The following is a 12,482-nucleotide window of genomic DNA, read 5'->3' as shown; positions in this document are numbered from 1 at the left end:
TGAATGGTGACATCACATTTACAGAACTTTAAAGGTGCATGGCCAGAGTGGAGAGTAGGAGAGGCGATGGGCAGTGATTTTTTTTTTACTGGACGGAGAAATCGATATTCCTGCCTTCAGGTTGAAACTGCGCAGGTGGAATCTGATGTGTTTCTCTTCAACCCTGAGGCTGTCAATTTGAGCAACTCCAGCCATTGCTATTCTGCCATCATCCCTGATAGTGATCTCCCATGCCTCCGCAGTTCCCCTCACTCCACTAATAATGACAACTTGTTGAACCTTTCCCATCTCAAAGTGCAGGGTGAATTCTAACATGTTGTGATCACTGCATCCACATGTTTCCTTTACCATAAGCTCCCTAATCAAATTTGGTTCATTACAAAGCACTCAATACAGAATTAACTTTTCCTTAGTTAGCACAATTACAAGCTGTTCTAAAAGGCATCGATTAGGTATTTTCCAAATTCCTTCTCTTGAGATCAAGCACCTACCTGATTTTCATCATGTAGCTCCACCCATCCCGCTCATGGACTGTTTGTCCCACTCCCATCGGGGGTAGACTACGCAGCATCCTCACCAGGACCACCAGACTCTAAACAGCTACTTTTCCTAAGCAGTAAGGCTGATAAATATCTTTACCCACTAACCCACCATTCCACACGACCTCTATTTTATAATTTCCTGTCTGTCATCTTATCTTCAGGCATTCTGTGCCGAGTGTCACTTTATGGATATACAATCCATCCGTGCACAGTATATAAGCTGTGGATATATGCTGTTACATTTTTGGTTTTGTGTTGCATTGGAGCCGGAATAATAATTATTTCGACCTCATTTACACGTGTTTGCTAAAAGGGAATTAAACAACCTTGAATCTTGAATAAACATTTCAGCAGGATGCAGCGCCACATTTCTGTCTCTCAGCGTTATTGCGGCAGAGCGCCACCTGGTGACAATGGAGTGAACAAATCAGGGGGTCCTGTTATTGTGGCAAATCACCACCAAGTATGAGTTGCCCACAAAAGAGAGTTTTATAGCGATAAGGAGGGGTGTAGGGGCTGGAAGCCAACTCTGCAAGTGGATGAAGTGCTAGATCTGCCCCAGAACACTCTCCTCACCACTAGTCAGGGTCCCAAACAGTCCATCCACATGAGGCAACTTTTCAACATCGTGCCTGTCGGGTCATTTACTGTTTCCAGTTTTCCAGGTGTGGCCTCCTCGACATCAGTGAGACCCGATGTAGTCTCTGCATTCTGCACTCTGTCCCGATGAGATTCTGCAGATGTTGCAGATGCAGAGTAACAAACACAAAATGTTGGAGGAAGTCAGGAGGTCAGGTAGCTTCTATAGAGGGGATAAAGCAAAACAGAGATTTCCTGCCGAGACCCTTCATCGGGACTGGAAGTGGGGAGTTGCCGGAATAAGATGGTGTGGGGAGTGGAAAGAGTCCAAGCTGGTAGATGATCGGTGAAGCCAGATATGACTGAAGCTGAGTGGGTGGGAGATGAAGTGAGACGCTGTGAGGTGGTAGGCGGAAAGTGCAAAGGGATGAAAAGAAGGAATCTGATAGGATAGGATAGGACCATGGGGAAAAAAAGAAGTAAAAGAGGAACCAGAGGGAGACGATCCGCAGTGGAGAAGAGAGAAGTGGGGAGACAGAATGGAGGAGACGGGCGTGTGGGCTGATGAAAAGAAAAGGTGGAGGTAGAAGTTAAAGACATCGATGTTCATGCCATCGGGTTGTAAACTACCCGGATGTAATATGAGGTGCTGCTCCGCCAACCTGAGAGTGAACTCATCGTGTTAGATAAACAATGAACCGGAAAGGACAGTGGATTAATAATTTTACCCTGGAATCCCCATTAAATCCATCCTCTCTCACCTCAAACCGGTGCCGTCTGGTTGTTGATTCCACAAAAGTGGGAAAAGGACTGCACACATTCCCCATTTCTGTACACTCAAAGTTTGGAACAAGGTCAGCCTCAATCTCCTGCACTTCAAGGTGTGAATTCCCAAACTGCCCAAATTCTTTCCAGAACCCAGCCCCTCGAGCACCGGCACCATTCTCTTAAATCTCCACTGCACTCAGTCCAGCTTGACGTCCTCTCTCCTGTAGCAGAACGAACAAAACTGAATACAATAATCCAGACATGGATACCCTAACAATACTCTAACCCTAATGTAACCTCACTAGCCTCTTCTTCAGACCATGAAGCATGAGATATGAGACAGTGTTTGCTCAGCCAATCGAGTCTGTTCCGCCATTCTTTCATGTCCAATTGATTATCGCTCTCAACCCCATTCTCCCGTCTTCTCCCCACAATCTTTCACCATCCATTTAAAATGCACTCAATGACTTGACCTTTACTCCGTCCGTGGCAATAAATTCCAAATATTTACCAGTCCCTAACTGAAGAAATTCCTCCTCATCTCTGCTCTCAGTGGATGCCCAGTATATTGAGGCCGCGGCCTGTGGTCCCAGACTCACACAGTGTGGGGTGAATCTTCTTCACAGCTACTCTGTTGAGGTTTTTCAGTATTTAATAGGTTTCAATAAGATCCCCTCTCTTTCTTCTGGTCCAGCGAGTACAGGGTCAAAGACGTCTAATTGTCCTCATACATTACCCCTTTCATTCCTGGACTCACTCTCGTGAACCTTTTCGGGATTCGCTCCAATACGAGCACATCTTTTCTCAGATAAGAGGTCGGAAACTGCTCACAAGACACCATGAGCGATCTGACCAATGCGTTATAAAGCTACAGTATTATATCCTTGCTCTTGCATACTAACGTTACAGTTGTCATCCTTAATCAACTCAATCTGCAAGCAACCTTTTAGGGTCACCTGCTCAAGCACTCCCAAGTACTTATGAAAATCTGATTTTTGATTATTCTCCCATTTTTTTCTACGCCCATGAATGTACACTTGCATACACTGTATTTCTTCTGCACCTTCGTTGCCTGTTCTCCAAAACTATCGAAGTCCTTCTGCATAATCTCGATTTGCTCTAAAGTACCTATCCTGTACCTATTTTTGTAGCAACTGCAAAGTTCGTCACCAAGGTATCAATTCCGTCCGCCATATCATTCAGATTTAACAGGAAAAGATGCGGTCTCAATACTGACCCCTACGGAACACCATTAGTTACCGACATCAAAACAGAATTGCCCACATTATTCTGACTCTTTCTGCCTTGTCAGTCAGCCAGTCTTCGATCCAGACAAGTATCTTTCCCGTAATTCCATGCGCTGTCATCTTGTTAAGCAGCCTCACGTGCAGCACCTTTGAAACATGGAAAATCTGCAACAAAATACAGGCCCTTCGGCCCACAAAGCTGTGTCGGACATGTCCTTAACCTAGAGCTACCTAGACTTAGCCATAGCCCTCGATTTTTCTAAGCTCCATGTACCTATCCCGGGGACTCTTAGAAGACGCTATCGTTTCCGCTTCTACCACCGTCGCTGGCAGCCCATTCCACGCACTCACTACTCTCTGCATAAAATAAAACTTACTCCTGATATCTCCTTGGATCAATGCCTCTCATCAGCTACAATCCAAGGAGAAAAGGACGAGTTCACTCAACCTATTCTCATAAGACATTTTCCCCAATCCAGGGAGCATCCTTGCTTATACTCTCTGCACACGTTATGTGGTTTCCATATCCTTCCTCTAGTGAGGTGATCAAAATTTAATAAATTACACCAAGGGGGGTCTGGTCAGGGTCAGGGTCCAAAATTACCTCTCGGCTCTTAAACTGAATCCCACGGAAGGCCAAAACACCGAACGCCTCCTTAACCACCGAGTCAACCTGCGTGGCTGCTTTGCGTGTCCAATGGACTCGGACCCCGAGATCCCTCTGATCCTCCACACTGCCAAGACCGCCAAGACAAGATCCCGTGTCTGCTTATGGTCCATATCGGTAGGGGTGTGGGGGGGGGCGGTTGTTGCTACAACCAGGTGGAGTATTCAAGGGCATTTGTAACCTCTCACTACTGTGGGCAGAAGTTGCCACGCTTTAAAAAGGCAACAATGCGGGCTGCCTTATTGACTGTCGCCGGTAGCACTCACATCGACTGTGATGAAAAGCTTTGAGACGATGGTTATAACGGAACTGAACTCCCGCCTCAGGATCTGGACCCATTGCAATTTGCCTATCGTCACAATAGGTCAACGGCAGACGCAATCTCCATGGCTCTCCACACGGCTTTTTCCCACCTGGACACCTACGTCAGGACTGTTCATCGACTACAGCTTCGCATTTAATACCATCATTCACACAATCCTAATTGAGAACTTGCAAAACCTGAGCCTCTCTGTAACTGAATCTTCAACTTCCTAACCGGAAGACCACAGTCTGTACGGATTGGTAATAACATATACACTTTGCTGATGATCAACACTGGTGTACCTCAGGGGTTTGTTCTTAGCTCACTGCTCTTCTGTCTGTATACACATGACTGTGTGGCCAGGCATGGCTCAAACACCATCTAGAAATCTGCTGATGATACAACCATTGTTGTTCGAATCTCAGGTGGTGACGTGGGGTCGTGCAGGAGTGAGATATGCCAGCTAGTGGAATGGTGCCGCAGCAACAACCTGGCACTGAACGTCAGTAAGACGAAGAAGCTGATTGTAGTCTTCAGGAAGAGGAAGACGAGGGAACACATACCAATCGTCATAGAGGGATCAGAGGTAGAGAAAGCGAGCAGCTTAAGTTCCTGGGTGTCAAGATCTCTGAGGATCTAACCTGGTCCCAGCACATTGATGTCGTCATCAAGGGCAAGACAGCGGATATACTTTATTAGGACTTTGAAGCGGTTTGTCATGTCAACAAATACGCTCAAAAACCTCTATAGTTGCACCGTGGAGAGCATTCTGACAAGTGCATCAATGGCTGGTATGGAGGGGCTACTGTAAAGGACCGAATGTAACTGCAGAGGGTTATAAATCTAGTCAGCTCCATCCTGGGCACGAGCCTACAAAGTATTCAAGACATCTTTAGGAAGCGGTGTCTGAGAAAGGCAGCGTCCATTATTAAAGACCTCCAGCACCTAGGGCATGCCCTTTTCTCTCTGTTACCATTAGGTAGGAGGTACACAAGAGTGAAGGCACACACTCAGCGTTTCAGCAACAGCTTTTTCCCCTCTGCTACCTGATTCCTAAATGGACGTTGAAGCTCTGGACACTATGTCACTTTTTAATCTACAGTATTACTGGTTTGGCACATTTTTAATAATCTATTCATTGCACATAATAAATTTACTTGTTTACTCATAATATTTTTATCTATTTATTATTGTCTCTGCCAGATTGTGTATTGCATTGTACTGCTGCTGGAAAGTTAACAAATTTCACATGACCTTCTGAGCAGGGGCTACGGCATGCTACAGTGTAACATGTAGCCCAGCGGAAGGAAGGAGCACTAACGTCATAATCATTTGGTCAATCTGCACAATATTAATTCTTGACATTTTTCAAATTAATGGATACGGAACCTAAAATATGAAAAGAGGTGCAGCTTGTGTTTAATGGGTGCAAATAATGGAACACAACAAGGAACCTAAAAATATCGAGGCTGCATCACTGACAGCTTTATACAGCTGTTTTATTCTCTGATCTCGCATACTGGCAATAACATGGGTAAATCTAATTGTTAAAATATCTTGTATACAGTACATGTAAACATGCGTTTAACATATTTAAACACTTTACCACATTGTGAAGAATGCTGCAAATAAATGTTCAGCTTTGTGTTCTTTCATCCAGGCAATGTACAAAAACAAAGTGAATTATTACACATCACAAGGCAGATTAATTTCAATCAGAAATTGTTGCATTTAACCCGTTGTAGTTCAGCACAGGCACAAATACGGAATACTCTACATGTTTGTGTAAGATAAAACTAGGACACGTTGTTATTACAGATTTGTTAATAATTTGAATTTTTTTCTTTTGCTCCAATACGAGTAAACATTCCAGGGATGATTTCTCTGTAGATGTGGACGGATGCGAAACACAATCTTGCTGAATCTGCCCAACATCTCCACGAATTACACTCAGACACATCTCCCTGACCTGGAGAGCCACTCTCTAGATTGGAAATACAGAACAACGGACACAAAGGAGAAACATTGAGTGTAATACTTGAACATCAGAACGATCATGTGCTCTTCTATTCAATAAGCCGAATGGTCTACACATTCAAAGCATGTCACTGTCCACGCTGATGTTGCTGATGTTGCACGCTAATGAGTTTTAATCTAATTGTTAATGTTGTTATTGCTTCTCTGGATCTCAACTCACTGAGCTGAGATGATAATCTCACTGCTGGCCAAAATGCTGACGTCATTATTGTTCTATGCCCACTGTTGACAATGATGATAATATTGTTGTCTCTGGAGCTTTAACACTCACCACAGTGGTACTTTTACAGCGTGTCCTGGTCATTCACTGAAAGGTATTCCTAAGACAACTCTATTTTACATTCCTCCATTTCCTTGAGTGTTTCCTGCAGGCGGCTGATCGTGATTATCTGGATCAAAGGCTCCAAAAAAGCTGTACACTATAGCTCGATGTGATTGCGTAACTAACGACCCATGAGGAGAGTTAGTCCAGATGCTGCTGTCTTGCAGCACAGCCGCTAATCTCAAACGCAGGATCAAGGTCTGCACCCGTAAATTGGCTTTTATCTCAAATGTGCAACTGATGCGTCATTGTCCTAATGCCAATTTGTCAAAATGCATCTGGTCTTGTTCCCATAGAGATAAGCTACTGCACACCAGATTGGAAATTATATGCTATGAACACTGTTAGGAGTCACCTTAGTTTGGAAAGTGGTCCAGAAGAGACCCTATGAATTGTGCTGCTATTAAGAGAGAGAGAGGGAGAGACAGAAACTGCTCGAAAGAATGAGGTTATGGTTCCTCTGCTGATTGTTTACCTTTCTCCGAGGTCACTTGCCTGCTTGTAGAGAGTCTACAGAAAGCGGTGGGCGGAGCAGGTTGAAGGACAGCTGGTTTCCAACATGTGGAGATACAAAGCAGATCCACTGGACCACAGACAGACACACCACCAGACACACAGTGCGAACACTGAATGAGCTTTGTTGCACCCAATTGAAGGGGTGCAATCTAAACTACCGATAGACAACGTTGATGTCTTACTCGGGAATGGCCTTGCAGGTGGAGACGTGTCTCCAGCCGATCTCCAGCTCGCTAACAAGCCTGCTGCTGCTGAGAATCCGCCCATCAGTTCCGAAGTTTGTCCTGCAGGCGCAGTAACAGGAAGCATGTCAAAAAAGGCTGCTGACACTAATAATGATTTCTCCGAAACTTTCTTACCGTCCCTATACCAGCAGGACTTGGAGGATAGTAAGGCTGAGGTGAGTAAGGAGGGTGGAAAAGACTTGGCGTTATCGAGGGAAGATATCGAGGGAAGAATTCAGAGAGGAGCAAAATAAAGATCCGGACTTTAAAAGAGACAGCTCTCTCTGAGGAAGAAATTCAGAATGAGGCAGTGGGATATTACACTAAAGATGGGGTGTCAATGAGGAAGTGGTGCCCGCAGATGAGGATTGGGCGATTGTACATCAGGTAGTGGTTCCAAAGATTTACAGGGCTGAAATTTTAAACACACACGAAGCCTTTAGGAGGACATTTTGCAATAAAGAATATGGTACACAGGATTATGAAGGAATTTTACTGGCCTAACATGAGGAAAGATATTGTCAATTACTGCAGAGGGTGCCACACGTGTGAGGTGGTGGGAAAACCTAATCAGGCCATCCCAAAAGCGCCACTTCGGCCGATACCTGTTTTAGGTGAACAATTTTCCGGAGTCATAGTGGACTGTGTGGGCCCGTTACCAAAGACATAATCTATCACACTGCCACGCACTGCCGAAATTGAGCTGAAATGGACTAAACCCCAGTGATTCCTGAATAGTGTCAGTAGGGTGTCAGTATGTGCTAACTGTTATGTGCGCTGCATCTAGGTTCCCGAAGGTTGTACCTCTCAGGAGCATCAAAGCAAAAGTTGTGGTAAAGGACCTCGTCAAGGTTTTCACACCGGTATCCACATTTCAGCAGATAGTTTCTGAGCTTGGGACTAAACAAATTGTAACATCTGCCTACGACCCGGAGTCACAAGCGGCTTTGGAGCGGTTTCATTCAACTTTAAAAACCATTTTTCAGTGAGGGACACTATTCAGGAATCACTGGGGTTTAGTCCATTTCAGCTCGTTTTCGGCCATAGGCCGAAGGGAACCCGACAGTGCGTGTCAGTGTGATAGATTATGTCCTGAAATTCCGCGAGAGACTTAGTAAAGTATGCGACCTTGCAAGGAAGAATTTACAAGACTCCCAAGTCAAAAATGAAGCATTGGTATGATAAGAGAGCAGGAGAACAGATTTTTGAAGCTGGCGATAAGGTCCTGGTTTTGTTTCCCTTGGTGATCAACCTCCTCCATGCGAGATTCCAGGGACCCTACGAGGTGATTAAAAAGATTGACTCTTTGAACTATGTTATTAAAACTCCTGATAGGAGAAAGACTAATCAGCTAGTTCACGTAAATATGCTCAAACCATATCATGACCCCCAGATAGTACCAGTTAGTACAGTCATGGAACCAGCTGAGGGGGTGGAATCTGATAACGAGGAGCAAGAGCGTTTGAATAAGTTAAATATAGTGTCAATAAGACTGGACAATTCCATTATTTTGACCGACTTTACTGATAAAGTCTGTTACTTGGAGACTGCTCAGAGAACACAAGTGACATAGCTAATTAACAGGTATAAGGATTTATTTCTCGATGTTCCGAGACAGCGCACGAGTGCAGTGTATGATGTCATTGTAAGTTCAGCCCAGCCCATTATACAGCATCCCTATACAATAAATTTGAGAAAAGTAAGCTGGTGGAAAAAGAAATTGAATATATGCTAGCAGCCGGTATCATTAGGCGATCTACCTCAGACTGGGCGGCGCCTTGTGCTCTTGTGCCGAAATCGGACGGTCGCATGAGATTCGGTACCGACTACAGGAAAATCAATGCCATCAGAAAGTCAGATGCTTATCCTATCCCAAGAGTAGATGATTGTATTGATGAAGTGGGAAAGGTTACGTACGTGACCAAGATTGACTAGCTGAAAGGATATTGGTGTGTTCCTTTGACTGAAAGGGCTAGAGAAATCTCAGCACTTGTCACACCTCCAGGGCTGTATGAAAATAATGTTTTACCTGTCGGAATGAAAAATGCTGCAGGAACATTTCAAAGGAAAATTGTCTCGGTAATTAGAGGTACAGAAAACACAGGGTCTCACATCAATGATTTAGTGGTCTGGAGTGACATGTGGGAAGAGCACATTGTGGTTGTGTAAAATCTGTTCAAACGGCTGTCTGAGGCCAATCTAACAGTGAACCTCAGTATAAGTGAGTGCGGCGACGCTACTGTCACGTATCTGGGGTATGTAGTAGGTCAGCGGCAACTGGCTCCTATCCAAGCCAAGGTACAGGCTAAAGCTGAGGTTCCCGTTCCGACTAACAAGAAAGCTCTGAGAAGGTTTATAGGTTTGGTGGGGTATTACCGACAGTTCTGCAAAACGTTTGCAGATATCGCTCTCACCCTTACAAAACTACTGGGGAAGAGTAAGAGATCTGTATGGACTGACATTTGTCAGGCGGCGTTTGAACGACTAAAAACTGTACTGTGTTGTCATCCCGTACTCAGAGCACCTGACCTTTCAAAACCATTCTCGGTAGCAGCAGACGCTAGTGACGAAGCTGCTGGGAGAGCATTGTTACAAAAGGGTGCGGATGACTTTGAACACCCAATGGCTTATTTCTCCAAGAAGTTTAATGTGCACCAGTAAAACTATTCCACTGTGGGAAAAGAGTTACTATCAATTATACTGGATTTGCAACATTTCGAAGTTTATATTTGTCCTGCCCAGAAGAGGGACAGCAGAGGGAATCCGCGAATGTGGACGGTGACCCATGGACCGAGGGTGTTTTCTTCGCGCCTTAGACAGAGCATCTGTATCACTCATCGAATTGGGAGATCGCCTATATTGATCGTGTAAGGTTCCACTTTCTTTTATGATTGGCTGTTCCCTGAATAGGGGTGATCCCCTGAAGTGCCCCTAATAGAGCAACGTACCATAGCAGCACTCCAGCCATCGGTCTGTGATACACAAGAAAACATTAGTTCTACTTCTGAGCTGTTAGGTGTTCGGAATTTAAACATTGCAATTCTCCCTGTCCTTCTAAAGCGACCACCGAGTGGTGCCTGTACGGGGGCCACTATTTCCCCATTCTGCTGTTACCATCTTGGCCCTGTCACCCATATTTACTAGCTACCACACATATCTCACTCAAGGGAGTACCCTCTAAAAGATCTTCTAAAGCCAGAGGATAAGTCCGAATCAAACGGGAAACTGGTGAGCCCCGTTTGTGGTCGATTGTTCAGAACGTTCACCGCTTGTTGCAGCGCTGAATGCCATCCCTTCATAGCGTGGGGTGGGGTCACAATCGAATCTGCTGCTTCAAAACTCCATCTCATCGTGCAATCAAGCCAGCTACCTGGGGGTAATAAGGTAGCCAATAAATACCTTGCTTTTTTCCCCCAATCCTGGATCTGTTGCCCTGTCAAATGGGATCCATTATCTGACTGTATTTCCTCGGGGGTATCATCATGTGACGTCAGGTATTCTACCCCTCCAATGGTGGATTCCTGACTGGCACTAGGAAAGGGTGTGGCCAACAGGAATCCAGAATAAGTGACCACCATTGTCAACACTAATGTATTATTCTTATGTGGGGCAGGGGTCCAATGTAATCAATCTGTCATACTTTAGACGGTAAGGAGCCTGTCTTAATATGGGCGAAAGGTCCACGCGGGACAGAATGAGGCTTGACTTGCTGGCAAGTAGGAGACTTGATACAATAGTCCGGCAGTCATCCACCGTCAAAGATATCCCATGGACTAGTCCTCACTCTCGCGTCCCCTTCTCCACGAGGTGACCGGACTGTTCGTGGGTCCAGCTAGCTAGAGGCACTATAATTGCAGATACCGCAGCCAATCCGCTTACTTGATTATTGTAGAGCGCCGTAGGGCTAATGTCCTTCTGGTGAACATTCACATGATACACATAAATGTCGTGCCTCTGCGCCTCTTGCCATATCTGTTGCCAATATTCCTTGGTCAGATGAACTGTTCAGTGGTGCATCTGCCAAATCACCATCCAGATTGCCATTCCATTAGCCACTGCCCACAAGTCGGTATATATTCAAATTTCCTTGGTGGGGAGTGAAAAGGGCAGGGTAACCGCTACAAGTCCCGCCAGCTGATGAGACTCGTCCTCTCCTTCTTTTATTAACTGAGTATCGTTCGAGGGTCGCAGACCAGCAAACTTCCACCGTTGGCGTCCCGACACGCAGTGGCTTGAGCCATCCGTAAACCAAGCATCAGCCTTTTCCTCCGATGTCAATTCCTCGTATTGCCGGCACCATCGAATGGGGCAGAGTCCGAGAGTGGAAACCGCCTTCTCTTCATCGGTTCCAGCTGTCATAGGTAATCTGGCTACCTGTTCATGAAGATGGCTGACTCCTTCGGTTCCTTTAGCAGTCCGGTCCTGTATAGATATCATTTCCACTTCACTATGGATGACTGCTGTGCACGCCCCTGTCTCACCTTCATATCTGGGGGAACACCCAGGACGTAACAGGCAAATTACGTTTCCACCAGGGATCAGTAACAAGCCAGGAGCTGCCGTTCGAACGGAGTATATGGTTCGGCAGCCTCCGACATAGAGCGTGACCGGAACCCTAGGGGCAACCTCCTTCCGTTCAGCAGTTGCCACAGACTCCATACGGCCATTTTATCTTGAACAGACTCCTGTAATTCATACGGAGCCCCCGGGGCACTAGGTGAAAGGGGAACAGCGTGTTCACCTGCCATTTTGGCCTGCTCAAACCCCTCCTTTTGCTCATCTCCCCATGTGAATTTACTCTTCTTACGAGTGACGGCGTACAGTGGCTTCAATTGGAGAGTCAAATGGGGAATATGCCTCCTCCAATATCCTAATGATCCCACAAAACGCTGGGCGTCCTGCTTGTTATTGGGGGTAGCTGCGGTTTGAATTTTATTTCGCACCTTTTCCGGTATGAATCTCCCCCAGCATGCCAGTGGATCCCCAGGAATGTCACTGATTGACTGGGACCTTGTACCATATCTTAATTCACAGCCTATCCCTTCTCACTGCACACACTGTAACAGGGACCACAGTGTCTCTGCGACACTGCCTTCGTCAGGTCCCTGTAACATAACATCACCGATAGAGTGGCGTATTCTGACGTTAGTCTCCAAATCACGCGCCACTATCCCGTGGCATAGGGTAGGACTATGAACATACCCCTGTGGCAAACGAGTAAAGGTATACTGCCTACTGTTCCAGGTGAACGCACTGCTCCTGTGATTCCTCCTCCA

The sequence above is a fragment of the Hemitrygon akajei genome, unplaced genomic scaffold (assembly GCF_048418815.1).
Source record: "Hemitrygon akajei unplaced genomic scaffold, sHemAka1.3 Scf000059, whole genome shotgun sequence".
NCBI lineage: Eukaryota > Metazoa > Chordata > Chondrichthyes > Myliobatiformes > Dasyatidae > Hemitrygon > Hemitrygon akajei.
This window is presented reverse-complemented; position numbering follows the sequence as displayed.